Source organism: Pinus tabuliformis, chromosome 1_2 (genome assembly GCF_031772625.1).
Source record: "Pinus tabuliformis cultivar Carrire ecotype Pingquan chromosome 1_2, CPIR1, whole genome shotgun sequence".
NCBI lineage: Eukaryota > Viridiplantae > Streptophyta > Pinopsida > Pinales > Pinaceae > Pinus > Pinus tabuliformis.
In genome coordinates this window covers 995295977-995313954 of record NC_142298.1, presented here as the reverse complement: position 1 = coordinate 995313954, position 17978 = coordinate 995295977, and positions in this window count along the sequence as shown.

Sequence of the window (17978 nt, the reverse complement as noted above, 5' to 3'; positions counted from 1 at the left end):
AGCAGCAAAGTTAGTGAACAGCAAAACAGTGAGCTCGAGAAGGAGGTAACAGCGGAGGAAATTAGGGAAGCTGTTTGGAGCATGCACCCGGAAAACGCTCCAAGCCCCGATGGATTCACCATCGCCTTTTACAAGTGCCATTGGGGGACAATTAAAAAAGATCTAGTACATATGATTAAGAATGTCTTCAAAAAACACAAAGTGGGGGAAAACACAAAAACTTCTCACTTGGCCCTCATTCCCAAAGAACCAAATCATGTCTCCTTTGACATATTCAGGCCAATTTCTCTATGTAACTCCTCATATAAAATCATCACCAAGATTTTGGCAAACCGACTAAAACAAATCCTTCCTTGTATCATTTCGGAAAACCAAGGGGGCTTCATCCCAAAAAGGCAAATAACTGACAATGTAATCCTCATTCAAGAAGCCATCCACAGCAGCATCCAAAATAATGAAACAGGTATGGTTATAAAGTTGGATATGGCTAATGCTTTTGACCATGTTTGCCATTGCTTTCTTGTTGTCGCTCTTCAAAAGTTTGGCATTTCAAATAAGTTTATTAGGATCATTGAAGCATGCATCTCCAACCCATGGATTGCAACACTGATTAATGGAAGGCCCAGTAGATACTTTCGCAGTACTAGAGGACTGAGGCAGGGATGCCCACTCTCCCCATTTCTTTACGTCATAATGGCAGAAATGCTTAGCATACAGCAGGAAAATCAGCGAATGAGTAAGGAGATAATTGGCATTAGAATTGCTCGAGGTGTTAAAGAAATTAATCACTCTCTCTTCGCTGATGACACCCTCTTAATTGGGGGTGCATTTAGTATAATTCTTAGAAAGTTCAAAAAGGTGTTAGATGACTTCCTAGCTGCCTCTGGAGGTCTTTTGAACAATAAAAAATGTAGAATATACACTTGGAATGTGCCAAATAACATCATGCAAAGGATATCCCAAATACTGGAAATTCCAGTTCAGCAAAAATGGAGCCATTTTATATATTTGGGATTACCTTTGGCCAAAGAAGGGATTAAGACAGAGACCTGGAATAAACAAATCGAGAAAGTAAGAGGGAAAATCCAAAGCTGGGGGATGATGTGGTTAAACTTGGCTGGTAGAACCATCTTAATCAAAGCTCTCCTTTCAGCTTTGCCAATCTATCAGTTCGCTTTAACTTTGGCTCCAGCTAGCATTCATAAGAAAATGGAGCTTATAATCAGAGGCTTCCTTTGGCGGGGGAGGGGAGACAAGACTCCAAAAAGTTCAGTTTGGTTCGGTGGGATCAAGTGACTCTTCCCTTTGAATATGGAGGGATTTCCATCCACCTCCCAAACATAACAAACAAAGCTCTCAGAATTAAACTTTTTTGGCGCATGCTAATTGGGCAGGATCAGTGGTGGGGAGAAGCCTTGGTCAGGAAATATCTCAACGGGAAGAGGTCCTCGCTGATTAATGAGATGATCCCAGATCGTCCTTGTACCCAAATCTGAAGGCTTATTAAAAAAACCATTCACCACATCAAAGATCAGTTCTCAAGAAATCCTGGAAACGGAGAAAACACCTCCATTTAGAATGATCGAATTATGGGAGCAGCACCGCTAAAAGGACATCACAATCTGAATGATCTCCATGACTGGTTGGAGGAGAAGGGTATATCTTCCTTATCCTCCATCTCAGAGTGGGACCAAAATAGATGGATTGCTTGGAAAAAGCCTCCTATACCAAATCGGCTCTCTGATCAGTGGGAAGAATTGAAGGCCCTACTATATGGCTCAGCTCCGACAAAAAAAAAGAATAAGGACAGTTATATTTGGAGCCTCTGGCCCGCTGTGTGGAAGAATGCTTGTCTTCCTAAAATCAAGTTTTTTTCTTGGATCCTTCTAAAAGGGAGGATTCTTACTGCTGAGAACTTGAGGAAAAAGGGCATCCATGGGCCTTCAATGTGTGTACTTTGCCAATCAAAAGAAGAGAGTACACAACACCTCTTCTTGAACTGTCCCCATGGATGGCCTTGCCAGGGATTATATACCAAAGAATGTTGGAAACAAGCAAGCAAATTGGAAGCTTCGGGGTAATGAAAGGGAAATAGAAGGGTGGATAAAATATCAAAAAAAATACATCCTCTTCTTTGATAGAGCCTCAAAGAACAACCCCGGAAGAGCAAGGGCGGGTGGGCTAATTCTGGATTAGCAAGGTGAAACAATTTCAATGTTTAAATGGGGGCTAGGGACTCTATCAAACAATAGAGCAGAGACTTATGGTTTGCTAATGGGAACCAACATCCTCTTAAAACTCCAAGCAAAAGATCCTATTATTATTGGAGACTCTGCCATTATAATAGCAGCAATGGATGCTGGAAAAGAATTTAAAAATCAAGCCTTGAATAAGATAAAGCAAAGAATTACAGATAATGTCAATATGCTCGGGAAAATCATCTACAAACATGTGTTAAGAGTTCATAACCAAGCAGCGGATGCTTTAGCCAACAAGGCGGTGGACAGAGGGGTTGGGACAGCAAGAGAAAATAATGAGGTCTATCAAAAATCAATACCATAATCTGTCTCCAATGGTGATCTGGCCCATAAAACAAGGCTTGGGAAAATTCATCATACATTTGAAAAAAGAGGAAATCAGTACAATGCAGACTCAGAGCACGATTATCCATCATAAGTCTGACATAAAAAACAAAGAAAATCCGCCTAGAGCAGCGCGGAAAATCTCCCAGGTTCAGAATAGTAAGCAAAGTATCCTTATGACAAAGAAATCTTGTCCTCAAGGCATGACAAAAGTTGGCAAAAGTCTCTTCAAGCGCAGGGGACCCCGATTTGTCACGAATTGCAATGACTTCGCTGCCAAGAGGGTTCACGAGGAACTTCATATCAAATATTATAAGAAGCAGCCCGGGATCAATTCTCCTCATAAGAAGAAATATCTCAGCAGTGTGAACAGAAGTTCTTCAGGGTGCAGTGCCTATTACAGGAGGTTTCCAAGGAGTTTCATAAGCTCCCTCTTTTCCCCTCTGTGCGTTGGCAGAGGTAACATTGTTTTGGTTATTTGGCTTCGCAAATTTTCAGCTAACATCCTGTTTGTTCCTGTGGTCTCGTTTAGTATTGTGCACAGGGTATCTCAAGCTTCTTCAGTGGTGCCCTTTCATTTTCCTCGGCTCAATTCCTCTCCACGCCCCCAGAACTTCATTCAATCTCCTAGTTACTCCTCTTCCCCATCTATCATCGGTCCTGTGGGCTCTAGGAGTATATGTGATCTATCTATCTTGCTGCCTCTTTCTCGCAGTCTCATTCCATCTCACTTAAGCACCATCACCCACAGGCATCAGCTCCAGTTTCCCTTTAGTGAAGGTCTGCATTCCAGGCACTCCTCGGGCAGCTTCAAAATTTCAAAGCAAGGGAAAAATTCGGCCAAGAATTTGAGAACTGTCGCCTTCCACCCATTCACAATCAGAAGACCTCAAACCCATAACTGCAATAAAGAAAAGAAGAGCTCCTTCATTGTTTTCAATATGTCTCGTAACCCTTTGGAACAAATTGAGAACAACAATAGTTGCGCGCTTTGCAGGGAAAACTGCTTCATGAGCGCTTCATCAAAACTCTCAATGAGCTCAGGGCTGAAATGGAAACTGAAAATAAATCCAAGAAGAAAAAAATTCGAGAAACAGAAAGCAGAGATCGAAGGGCTAAAAGAAAAATGCCAACATTTGGAAGAAGTGGTGAGCTCAATAAAGACTCTGAATCGAAGCGAGCAAGGCAAAGCCTCGACCAAGCTCAGAAACAAAAAAGACAAGCCCCCCGAGGATTCTGTCAATCAGTTTTTGTGACCTCTTATATAATTTCCTATGCTATGTAAATTTTGTTTACTGTTAGGACAGTTCATCTGGCAATATAGTCGATGTGTATCTCAAATTCTAAAAAGCAAGAACAGTGATTGGGAGGACGGGACTGCGTTCCCCTTTTTCACCTCCCTCACCGATCTTCCCTCTTCACATGTACTGGAACCTTGTCCCCCCGTTGTTTTATAATATATTAGTATCCGACCTTGTCAAAAAAAAAAAAAATAGACATTATATTACAGGATATGGAGTTTATGTGCACACTGATCATTCTGCTATAAGATATTTAATGAATAAACCTTTAACTAGCGGTAGAGTGACTAAGTGGTTACCTTTATTACAGGAATTCAATCTTACAATTGTTAATAGGCCAGGAAAGTCTAAGGTTGTAGCTAATTATCTTTCAAGATTAAGCAATCCCAACAAAGCAATTCGTTTTGATGATGATTTCCCTGATTAACATATTTTTGCTATGTCAGCAAAATCTCCATGGTTTGCTGACATAGCCAACTATTTAGTCACCAGAAAGACACCACCTCACTTATCCACTCATGAAAAGCCAAATATCATTCAAAAAAGTGCTTGATATTCTTGGATACAGGGAGACATCTTTTACACTGGACTAGATTTTGTTATTCGTGGATGTGTAAGAGAGGGAGAAATGTTCGATATTTTAAAATTTTCCCATTATGAACCTTGCAGTGGCCACTTTGCTGAAAAACGAATTGTATATAAAATTTTACGCACTGATTATTTTTGGCCTTCTTTGTTTAAGGATGCCAAACAATATGTTAGGTGTTGTGATAGTTGTCAATGAATGGCCAGCCTGTTCAAGCCAATGAAATTCCTTTATGTCCTCAAGTCATGATTGAGCCCTTTGAAAATGGGCTATTGATTTTGTAGGACCCATAAATCCCACATATTTAAATAAAAAACATATCTTGGTTTGTACTGATTTCTCTAGGAAAACCAAATATAGTAAAAATTTCATTAAACAAAAAATCAACAACAACCTTTTCAGTGGCCAAAGAAACAACTTTAGCATGCTCATTGCAGGCATGGTTGGTGCAGACACATTCAAGTACAAGAATGATTCAGTGCAGGAATCCTCATTGCTGAGCGTGCCCAATTCAAAACACATGTTCCGGTGCAGGAACACCTAGTGTAGAAAAAATGTGTAGTGAAGCTTATCTCTTGTTTCATGAACCTTTGTACAGGCAGAACAACTGCGCCACCTGCAGATCATGATATCCAGATTATATTATGATTAATGTTTTGTTTCATCATTTACTAGATTAGGGAGAAATCATTTAAGTGCAAGGATATTTTAGGCTATAAAATCTTATCTTTTTAATGAGTACTAAAATACGCTTTATGTGAAACCATGGGGTAAATGCGGAGCTATACGATTCTCCCGGAATTTGATACTTACCTTGCCTTGAAAAACTCATCACCTGATAATAATAGCCTCACCCCATGTCTGGCCTTGCATAACTATTATGTGAAATTATTGTCTAAATTGCCACCTCTTCCAATCATTATAACTTGCCTGTACCGACACCAATTCACATTCACGTCTGTGTAATTTTAATGATGAAGCACGACCCTTTGGGAAATGGTTGATTTAATGGCGGGTGTGTAGCTCGATCACCATTTGAGTTCTTTTTGTTGTAATATCTTTTTTAAACAGAGAGTGGGTGAATTTGAACATACATGGCGCCTATAAGGATCGAGCTATGATCCATAGAGATGGAACAGACAACTGGGTACAGCAATAGTCTTTCAATGTTGCACGAATCTGGGTTCTTCCTGTTCCTACAGAAGTTCGATGGGTTTGACTCAGCTATGGCAATAGCATTTGCCCGGACCTTCGATGGGAGCCGAGCCAAGGTTGGTTCATTAGAATTCACAGTAATAGAAGAATCAATATCTCAGGCTACAAGGTTACCAACAATAGGGGAGAAATGGTTCAAGAAGGAAAAGTTAGAAAAGAAATTTTGGCATCAGTTCGTGGTCAACCCAAAGTAGAAGGTAGACTGAAAGAACGACCTCCAGTGGAACACCATGATAGGGAAGTGGAAGGATCTCCTGTATGTGTTGCATAAGTTCCTTACTTGAGAAGGTCGTTATTCACTAACTTTCCTCCACCACATATGCCTACTCTTACACTTTGAGTCCGGTAAGCTCATCAATTTCCCATATTATTTGCAGAAATTTAGAAAAGATGGCCAAGGGAATTTAGAAAGGAAGATCCAATCAGGTCGAATGTAGATTATATCACCATGGGCTGATCATAATCTTAGTCAAGAAGGAACTGGAAGCTAGAAGTATGACTTGGGAGGAATTCTTGGAGGAGTTTCGGGGGTGGAGCATAGAGAAGTCAACTCAAAAGAAAAGTGCAGAGAAGTCAACCCAGAAGAAGAGTGCAGAAAAACTGAAGTCGGCTCAGAAGAGGAGTGCAGGAAAAAATGAGAAATCAGAAACAATGACCCTGCGTCCTACTGAGACCAGGAGATCAGTCAGGTGAAGAACTACCTCCTCAAGGGCGGGCCGTGTTCATTCGACCTCTCCGATACTATTGGATGACTCGTTGCCTGCTTCTCCATGTAAAGATAATCTTTCGGTTCTTGCTGAGGTAGCAGCTCACACAATGCTTGATGGTGACTATGTGGAGAAGGAAGACGACACACCCTTATCGGTCCTCCTTGGTAGAATGAAGAAAGGTGATGTTGAGTACAAGTAAGGACCCAACAGAGGGTCAGCTGGATGACAAGGCATAGGGTGCTGAAACCCCCAACGATTTTGAAGAGCAAGGTACTGAAACCCTTGACATGATGAATGAGTAGGGTACTGAAACCCTTGGTGTGATGAATGAGCAGGGTGTTGAAACCCTCAATGGTTTTGAAGAACAGGGTACTGAAACCCCTAGTGAGATAGATGAGCAAGGCACTGAAGCCCTTAACAAATCTGAGGAGCAAAGTACTAAAACCCCTTAAACCCTTGATGATATTACAATGCAGGAATTGAAAGGTGGCTAGGATAATTTTGACCTTGATAATGATAGCACATGTCTGGAGTCGACTGCTGAAAAGTCGGTGGCAGAGGAATTCAGAATGGAGAACTCCACCCTTTGCTTGAACAATCATATAGAAGAACTCAAGCAACATGTTTATGGCTTGGAGGTGTTAAACCAGGTCATGAAGGAACATCATACAGAGAAGAAACGAGCAAACGCAGAGTTCGCAAGGGAGGTGAAGGAACATAAGCAACAAGTTAAGATATGGAAGTATCGGGCTTCGAAGTGTTATCAGTGTCATAAGAAGGTGACCAAGAAACTTAAAAAGGTTCGAAGCAGGAAGGAAAAGATAATGAAAGAAAGGATCAGTATACAAGTTTAGAATTAAAGGGAGGCCCTTCTGTTTTGGTTTTTGTGCAGTAGGTAAGGGTTGTGTGAGGATCCACAACAGCTTAAGGAGGGGAGGATGTTGGTAGGCTAAATTGCTCCATTTTTAGACCCTTTCTCCCTTCAAAAACATAACCTTATACCTCTAATTTAACCTTGCAAACTCCCTTATTCCTGCGTTAGTCCAAGAATTGTATCCCTTCCTACACTAGCTTTATGTTTCATGTCTAAGGGTTACGAATGTGCTTCATTAATCATTTTTGTAGATTTTATGCTTTTAAATCTTTGCAACTAATAATTCTCTTCCTAGAAGTATCTGATGGATAATGAATTAATTATCTTGTTAGCATGGTCGAGTGCATGTACGATTCCTGCACCGCTGGCGAATCTTCAACTACCATGACAGCTCACCACTCCATGCAGATTTCATGTTCTAGAACGATTAACTCGAGTTAGGCTCAGAGCACGGAGGAAAATCAAGGATATGGTGGAGACTAGGTCGCCAGTTGAATACCTAGAATAGTGTTTTGTTATAGCCGAAAGGCTTAACATGAGTTGTTGCTGTTATTTTATTATAGCAAAAAGACTCAGATTGGAATGCTTGTTGTAATTTGGTTACGGCCGCAGGCCTGAATGAATTTATAAAACGTAGGACTCAGATAGAAAATGGTAGCGAGCGATAGATATAGCAAGGATAATTTGATTTTGTCCTTTTGTAATTTCTCTTATATCGCCCTCATTCTGGGCTAGATTCGAATTCATGATGTATATTTTCTGATCATTAATAGAAAGGATATACGCCATGTCTTTTCAATGTTGCACTGTAACTTTGTGTTGATGCATTGATTAAAGAGTTGAGTCTTTACGTTTCCTAAACAAGGAAACTAGCTGGTTAGCTAGGACCCAGCCAACCTAGCTCATTCTCCCTTGTGTTCTTCTCTTTTTCGATTAAGGTGTGTTAATTATTTTTCATGCAAAGTGTGAAGTAAGCAGATGTTTATTTTATCTTTCCGCAAGGTTTAAATTTGATTTCATTGCAGTTTGACGGATTCGTGGTGTGCGATTTTGATTGAAGTTTAATATTATGATTTCCTTCTTTGAAGTTTAATCTCGTTTTCTGCCTATATCGTGCAAGCATGCATTCCTACACTAGTGCATTTCTAGTTTCGCGTATTGATTCTTTCGATTCATTATAGTAATAGTCTTTTGTTTTTATTTGATAAGTCTTAATGCAATCCTGAAGAGTGTGATTTCTATTAAGTCTTAATGTGATTCTGAAAAGCGTGATTTCAATTCTAAAGTTATTTTGATATTTTGAATTAAATACACTTTTGAAACAAAACGTTGTTGTGACACACACTAGTCTGTGCTTGCACTTTATACTATTTAGGAAAGATTTGATTCATGTGTAATAATTCTTAAAGGAAATCTTTCTAGGTTTAAAAGGTTATGCATGCAGATCAATAGTGTGGATAGCTATTACAAGATTGAAGCTTGTTGTCACATTTAAATGATCTCTTAGATTACATGCATAAGTTCCTTAATTAAAAGTGTTCTTTGAATTTGGAATTAATTCTTGTTTTAGACATTAAAAGATTAGTTGAAGCATCTTTCGGTTTGAGGAATTTACTTAAAAGTTTTGTTCACCTTTGCAAGTTATTTTTCTTAGTTAACACATTCTTTATTTTCTCGAAAGAAGGATTGGAAAGCTTGGTGCGGGAACCTCTATCCCAGTACGGGAATCGGTCCACTGATACAGGAACAAAGCGCTTTGGCCTTAAGGCTTACAGTTCCTACATAAAGACATAAAAATTAAGTACAGGTGTAAAATATACTCCCAGCACTTAAACTTTGTTCTGGTACTAGTGCAAGCACATTGCAGAAGTACAGGTCTAATATCTTCGTATAGGGAGGAAGATCTATAAAGAGCAAGATATCTTCAAGGGTCCAATTATCAATCTGGAACACAACTATACTGAAAATAAACATAGATTTACATTTTCAAATATTGTTGCAAGAGGTTTTGACAATTACTTTCATTTATTTTTCTGCAAAAGTACTTTCTTTCACATTCCAACATTACAATATCTTTGGTGTAGATTGTCAGGTGATCTTTTCTTTTTGATTCTGCAAGGTTGCAATTAAAGAAGTAGGAATAGAGTTTGGAAAAGTTCATATCATTTCTGGCATTTCCTATGCTTCATCTGATCCGGATTTAAACAGGAACGCAACAAATTACAGAGATAACCATATACACAAAGATGCAGCGGAAAGAATACTTCATTTCATTAATGGAAAATACTGAAATATGCTTACAACCAGAAATGGAAATAAACTAGCTAGGGCGATGGTAGCTTATCTCTAAGAAGAGATGTGATGGCTACATGCCTCTGAACTGTGTTACAATGAGGCTCGAAGGCCTATTTATTGTTGAGAAACAATGGAAAACCCTTAACATTCCAAAACCTAACCCTAGGAGATGAAACGCCAAACTGTGGGCCTCGTTTGGGGGTAAATTGGTACATCAACTTCCCGGGGTCGTAACTTTGGCATATGATCTCCGTTTGACGCGTACAATAGCTCGTTAGAAAGATCTATTCGAGTACTACCACTTTGGGAGGCAACATGGGTCCATGGACCCATGTTGCCCCAGATTCCCAAAAAAACGTCGTTTAGGGCCTCAAAATGGCTCCGGAAGTTCAGGACCCGAAAAACTGCTAAAAATAGTAAACTGTGCTACAATTAAGGAAACTGAAAATGCTGAGAAAGACAATGGTGGGGGTCCAGGTGGACTTGGCAGGTGGCCACCAATATCCACTTGGATCATTCCTCCCCCCTTAGGAAGAAATGGTCCCCATTGCATTGAGCTCCTCCATGAGATGAGGAAACTTCTGCTGAACTTGTTCCCTGGTGAGCCACTTGCCCTGCTGAAGGAGTTGGCCTGCTTTGACAACTCGATACAGTTGGATATTCTGTTGACGAGTGTTCTTGATCTGTGTGTCCATGATCCGGTCAGTTGCAGCTTGTTCCATGCAATCTGGATTTAATTCTGTGGGTTTGAGCTGTTCTGCAATGTCGGATGTGTCTAGCAATGGTGGAAAGTATGGCCGAAGGCGGTCCACATTGAACACTGGGTGCAGGCCAAGGAATGGGGGAATGCTGAGCTCAAATGCATTGTCTCCCATAGCCTTAGTAATGGTGTAAGGACCATATCGGAGTGGTCTCAATTTCCGATAGGCTCCAGTAAGGCGTTCCTTTTGCAAATGCAACCAGACTTTGTCGCCCACCTAAAACTTGTGTGGCACCCGGTGTTGATCATGTCGCTGCTTGTACTTGGCATTTGATTTCTCAAGAATGTCATGGACCTACTGGCGAATATGTTGTATGCGCTCAATGAAGCTGGTGGCCTTATCTGTTTCGGACTGGACATGAGCTGAATTCATGTGAGTAGCTGCAAGGGGCATGGCCACATCAATGGGGCATAGTGGTTGGAATCCCAAACCCACCTGAAAAGGGCTATGGCCAGTGGAGCTGTGAAGAGCTCGGTTGTAGCTATGCTGAACATAGGGGAGGCTCTCATCCCATGTGCGTGGATGCTTTTTGTTATAAATGCGCAGAATGTGCACAATCATCCTGTTGACAACCTATGTCTGGCCATCAGTTTGAGGATGGAAGGCTGTGGACTTCGTGAGTTTGGTGTCCAGCATTGACCAGAGACTGGACCAAAATGTGCTGAGAAACCGACTGTCCCGATCTGAGATGATAGACTGTGGGATCCCAAAGTGCACCCACACTCGTTCAAAGAAGAGTTTAGCAGTGGCTTCTGCTGTGATATTCTTCTTGCAGGCCATCATAATGGCCATCTTTGAGAACCTGTCGACGACCACAAAAACACAGTCATTTCCATGCTTAGTGGAAGGAAGGCCTGACATGTAATCCATGGAGATGGATTCCCAAGGTCGACTAGGGGTAGGCAACGGGGTATAGAGACCGTGCTTCTTAATGGTCGGTTTGGCAATGGCACAGGCAGTACATGATCGGATGTACTTGCTGTTGTTGGGAAAAGTATCCAATACGGAATGACCCTATCCCACTCTAAGGGTGATAGTACCTCAGCAACAACTGAATGCAAAGCTATTCAAGATTACTTCTTTATGAGATGTGAGAGAGAAGATAAAGGGATCCACTAACCGTTATCTTCCGCCAATGGTTGATCCAATCCTCCCTCTTTGCTGCTTGCTCCTAACTCCTTGCTCTTTCACCGGCCCAGCTACACAAAGATCCTGTAAAAGCACAAGAAAAGGAAACTACAAGAAGCATACATCCATAATCGATTCAGGGATTAGAATAAATCAAATATACAAGCATCAATTCACCATTGAGACACATGCATATAGAAGAACCTCAAATGCTTTATTAATGGAAGAAGTAAAGTTCTGAGAGTGTTACAACCATAATAGGCCCAATCCAGCAACACCTCCCAGCAGAAAGAAATCTCCTCTTCACCTCCTTCAAGCAAATCACCCAATAGTTCTATACTCAAACCAACAGCACTTCCTTACTTGCACAAAATTCCAGCCTCCTTAGACCTCATGAGAGAGCTCTATATATAGGATTTTTGGAGAAAGGATGAGTCAGCTTGACACTGGCATGAGGCTGACTAGTGTCCTCTCCCACTTTAGTTATTCTTCAGTTCTTGAGTCCACTTGGAGTTTCTTGCTTCCACTTGGAGATCTAGATCCTCTTACTCATCACAAGGCGAATTCCCTGATCCAAGTGTCATTTTGGAAGCTTCCTGGGCATTTGACACCTTGCAGAATGACTGTGCCACTTGGCCAATCTCGCCCAGCGCAGGTAGCCTTCATTTCTTTTGACATTCAGCGCAGGTACAGAGTGGAGCAGTTGACATTCAGCGCAGATGCTCAGTGGAGCAGCTGACATGATCCAGAAATAGCTTGTTTTTGAGTGTTTTCAGGTGGAGAACTGATTTTTAGTGCTGTGGTTTGCTGACCTTGTTCCTCTAGGGGTAGGAACAACATGTTTAGGGACTTTGGATCCCTCATATTATTGACATTTCATGCTTCATGCTGTTAGGCACAAAAATGTCTATAACAGTTGCCCCCTAAAGTATGAGGTCGTTCATCGGGTGAAATGCTTTATCAGGAGGATCCGAAGTTCATTGAATCGCTGAGAGGTGCCCTGTAATAAAATACAATACAATACATTATTTTTCATTCTGCTTTCATGATCTAGCTGAGGCGGGCATTCCCATGCTCAGCTTTATAAATTCATTTTGGTACATATAACAGATGACCGTCTGATAGTAGACTGATAATTCTCTGCTGAAATTATCATCCTTTGAGTAGGATGATCATCTGCTGCAATAATGTACATATCAAATGCCTTTATATTTCCTGAATATATATCGCAGCCCGGATGGATGAAACTAGATCCGGGGTCTTCAAACTCGTTCGATCTTCACTCTAAGTACAAGTCGATCCATGTGAGAATTGCGTTGAAGTCGAACATGGAAAGACATCGCTTGATTACCGGTCAATAATGTAAATCGTTAACAAGCGCGAGAGGAATCACCGATAATGATAATGACCCTCAAGGTACAACAGTACAATTCACGTGGTGTGAATATAGGACTTGGCGTCGAACACCACGCAAAATCTTCTGGTCGAAGGTCATTGATGTATACCTGTCGCCGGAAGTGAGAAACTTGCCATTGAGGCATGCAAGCTTCAAAGTACTGGGGGGGTGTTCCTAGATCAACTTCTTGGATAATGAGCTGAAGTCGACAAGAAGCGATCTGTCAAAGGAGGGCCTTAATGAATCCCACATCAGTGACACGGAACGGAGCTAATGATTTTAGTGGAGGCGAAAACAATCTGTGAGATATGATTCAGGGTGGCGATCATGGGTGGATGAAGGATAATGTATGGCAGTGGATGGGACACGGTTGACTCTTTCTGAACAACATCTCTTGAACATATAACGACACTGATGTGATGGATCGGTAGCATTACCCCAAATGCGGATGGTTTGGCGAAGACCATGGTGATGAGACCCGTGAATGAAACAACCCAACCCGATGTGATACGGAGGACAAAGTGTCATGTTCAAGAGCGACTTGCTACCATTAAAGCTTTGAGGTTCTCCCAATTTTTCCCCAGTCATTTCTGACCAGTACCTCTTTATTTTTGTCAAGCTTGAGGAGGATAACATATGCTTGTTCTATAACCTGCCCTTCGGGCAAGCCCATCGCTATGTTTTAACGAGCCTAGCGATAGGGAAACTCGTTCTCGTCTAAAGACAAGTTTGTCGCTATTTAATCATTTTAATGAGTCTAGCGACAAAGACAACTCGGTCCTTTTCATTTTTAGAGAGTCTGAAAAGGTACAGAAAGTTAACTCCAAAATTCCTTTTTCGTCATCTAATCCCTTAAGTCCGAAAAAGTATAAAACAATACAGAAGGGATGAGTTTTCGATAACTTTAACGAGCCGAATAAAACAAGCGCTCGACCTTTTTGTGCAATAATCCCTCAAGTCCAAAAAGATTAAAATCTAGAGGAGGGATAGCTCTTCCGGTCACTTTAACGAGCTGGAAGGCCAAAACTCGGCAAACTTTTCATATTTTACGAGTCAATTGAAAACAGCTCAAAGAAGACTCGTCTTTTGAGGAACGAGTGATAAACAGGGATAGCAGCAGATTCCAGGTACAGGTTGGAATTTTCCAATCACGGCAGTGTCACAAGGATGGCTAAGTGAAATCACTCTTTGCAGCTGTTCCTCAAAATGGGTAAACAATCATATGGGGGTGAACGATCGGCCAAATGGAATGGAGGTGGCAAGTGCAAACACGACCAAGGCTTTTCATGGCTAATAAATTTACAATCACAATGGTTATTTACCGGAATAGGTTCTTTTTTTAGATAAAAATGAGCTTAAACTCTGGAGGAATCATTGCTCACTGCTTTTATTTATTTTTTAACGAGCATGAAGACCGCGTTAAAACTGCTCGAATCTTGCGTTTATTTTTTAACGAGCATGAACTTTATGCTAAAACTGCTCGATATACCAGTCATAAGATAAGAAATGTCTCCTGTGAGATCTCTATTTTTTATAGAGCTTCATCTTCACTAAGCTTTGCTCCCTCTCATCCTTTCTTTATGCAAGTTCGGACACGCCTAATCCTAAAAACAGATAAATAACCGCTCCTAGCTTGCACTCCAAAAGGTTTGCATGCCCCCAGGTATAAAATACAATTTCAAGGCTGCCCCTACTTATCCGATAAAACATTTGTTTTAAAGGGTGAGGCTTGCCTCTTTCTTGTTACCCGAAGATGGTTCTATTTGCTGCCGCAAATCAATCTCTTTCTTCGGCGATGTCTACTAATCTTTTCAGATAGGACAAAGGTGAATGACTACAACTCGTCAAACACATAACTTTAACAAAAGAATCCTATCCCAGAACAACCCCTCTTCCACATACGGACGGGGTACGGACTAGTCATATTCTTTCGCGGAAATTCTACCTTATACCCAGGGTTTCCTCTGCCCGAAGCAGACCAGGATGCATGCCCCCTGGGTTCCAGTCCCATCTTTCCGAATCACTCGCACTCATCGGGAAGGAGGACTGGGGGTGGAGACATTTCTTGAGTGAATAGACCATTGAGGGTTGGTATTTGACTATTTGCGATGCGTGATCCTGGAAATGAAAGTTGGTCTACGAGCTTGACCACCCTTCCTTCGTGTGGAAAACACATTACTCTAAAGAGTGAGGAGACTATAGCTCCCATGCAATATATATAGTCTCGTCCAAGGAGTAGGTTATAATCCAAGGGTCCTTGAACGACCATCACGTTCAATTGAATGGTCTTCCCTTTCAACGTAACAGGCACATTGGGGAGGATCCCTAATGGTTGACTGGTTCCTTTGTCAAAACCCGAGAGATTTCTTATCTCAGGCAAAAGCGCCGGGGAACCCAGTGCTTTCCAAGCAATAGAGGAAAGGATACTCACAGATGCCCCTTCATCAATGATAGTTCCCGCCATTACCATTCTATAAATTTGGACTATGATTCTGAATGGTATACTGGCTGGTAACCGGGGTCTGCCCAGTTGGTTCCAATCAAAGGACACAACCAGGTTGCTTGGTGGTGGGACCGAATACACGGCCGGATACGATCCTGACGATGTTCCTTCCTGCGATAAAGGAATGGGCGCATTGCCCTGATGCTCATCAGAATCTGTGTTGATGAAAAGAATCTGGATGGTGTCATCCTTATTCTCTTCAGTGAGGGTGTCATTTGAAGATGAATCTTCAGTGACGGTGTCATTTGAGGATGAAACCTCTGAAGGAAGAACCGGGTCAACTGCCGTATCGACCTTTAGACTTTCGTCTGGTCTGGATTCAGTAGGTTCATTTTCAACGACTGACGCTTCAGCTGACCACTTGAGCGGGCCAGCTGTGTTTTCAACGAACGAAGGACTTGGCACGAGTTTTTTGTATCCAGGAGGAAGTCTCAACGGTGAAACCGGGCGATCTTCCAAAACTCTCTTCGCTTCGTCTAAGAAGGGACAACGGTGGATGGCGTGATCACCTTCACACAGTCTACAGGGGGATCTTGTTCCCCCCTTTTGTCTTGAACCTTCACTTTCGCTGGTTGATGGTAAGCATTCAACATGGCTATCAGAGGTTGATGTTCCCGAATTGTGCAACCGAGGGGACCAGTCCCTTAGTATCCGGGGAATACAGGGACAATCTCTATGGAAGTGGTCTCCTCTACATATGACGCATGGCGATTTAGGCCCGGTCTGTGCTGTGTGTGGATTTTTGTTAGATGTCTTTTGCTTGCCCCCAGTCGCCTTAGGCTCCTTCTTCTTCTTCTCTTTTTTCTTCTTCTCCTTCTTCTCCACGGGAGCTTGGCTTTTGCCGGCTCTACCTTTCGAAGATGAAGGATTGGAGGAAGAGTTATAGGAAGTAGAAGGCTGGTGGGCAGCTCTAGACTCATCTAACTGTTGACTCGACTGTTCAGGAACCATGGTGTTCTGAACTACATTGGTTGAGAATAGCCAAATAGGCAGGCCAATTGTCAGTCCTGGAAGCGACAATGTGGCCATGTGGGGCGCACCAACTTCCCCCCAAGAGGAGAAAGGACTAGGATTTCCATCATGTGGAATTCCTTGGTTGGGGCGTTCCATGTTCTCAACCTACAGATCAACGCGGGAATAGAAGGTGATTATATTCCATTTAAAATAAATTTTATAACGACGCTTAGACACAACTTGCTTTTTCACTTTTTAAGAGTCGAGAAAAAGCTAAAGATGACTCTAGTCTCCTTCGATGTTTTAACGAGCCCGAAGTGACAAATGCTCGGATGGACTTTTTCAGTTATAGAGTTTGAAAAAGGCCAAAAGAAACTGCTCTGGAGTTCTAGGCAGAGGGTGTGCCAAACTTTTCGCAAAACCACAGCATACGTTTTACGGTATGAGTGGTCGATCTTCGTGAATGTTGTGTTCACTGCATTGCGATCAGTAGGGCGGCCGACACGGTTTCCTATGGATAAAGGCTTTGATCCTATAGGGGTCTCCCAATATATACGCGACGGTACGTGGGAGCACAAGTCCATATTGATACTTATCGCTTCACCGTGGAGGAATCACCCAACCACTCAACGCTAAGATATCACGTTTAACGACGCCGGAACACGTCTCTAGCTTAGACCTCTATGTGTTTGCGTTATGTTTCAATGTGTTGTTATGTAAATTCAATTTATTTTAAGGTTGATCTTGTTTAGCAGTTTGCCTTTATGGATCACCGCGAGATGTATAGTAACACTCCTAAATGCAGTCTAAGATGATAAGCAAGCTTTTCAATCTTTCAACTTTGAAAATCTTAACTACTGAGGGAAAAGAAAGATAACACCTTTTCACACAGATCATAGAGCACACACTAATGCATTTTCCTTAAATCAACATGCAAACTGTCATAATGCACATGCACAATGCAAGTATTTCTTTTCTCTTTCTTAATGTTGGTGCAATACAAAAAGAAAGCTGTTGTATAATTTTGAATTCAATTTCAAGCGAAAGCAAACAAGTTTGTCCAAAATCAAAAGACACCTTAAGATTTACTTGTTTCGACATTAGAAATATATAAACTCAAACCATATGACGAAAGCGAAAGCTCAATCAGCTATGAACAGCAAATAAACTAACTCTTAAGATCAAAACGACACTTAATCACAGGTCTAGATCTAAGAGGCCACAGCAAGACTAGTTCACTTTCGTTATGGGAAACTGTAAATGTACAAGAAATACACAAAGAACAAACATAGTTTCTTTATACAACCGAGGCGGAATAGTGACAAGGAAAGTTGGTTTCAGATAGGCACATTGACTGGTAACATGCAGCAAAAACAAGGGTGAAAACAGGGAAAGAAACAGTAGGAAACCCCAGTAGCACTAGGCAAAACTGGTCCAGCATAGGTGGTACACAGGCAGTTTGACCTTCAGCGCAGGTAGCCCCTTCGGGAACTGCGCTGAAATGTAGACAGCCTTCACACAGCCTGCACTGAAGAACGAAACTTTCGTTTCTCTTGGTTTCCGGGTCACAGATTGCTCAAAAATTCACAGTTTTTGGCCAAATCAGAAGCTATCAGTCAAGGACACACTAAGGGATGACAAGGAGGATGAAAAGCTATCACTAAGAGCTTATT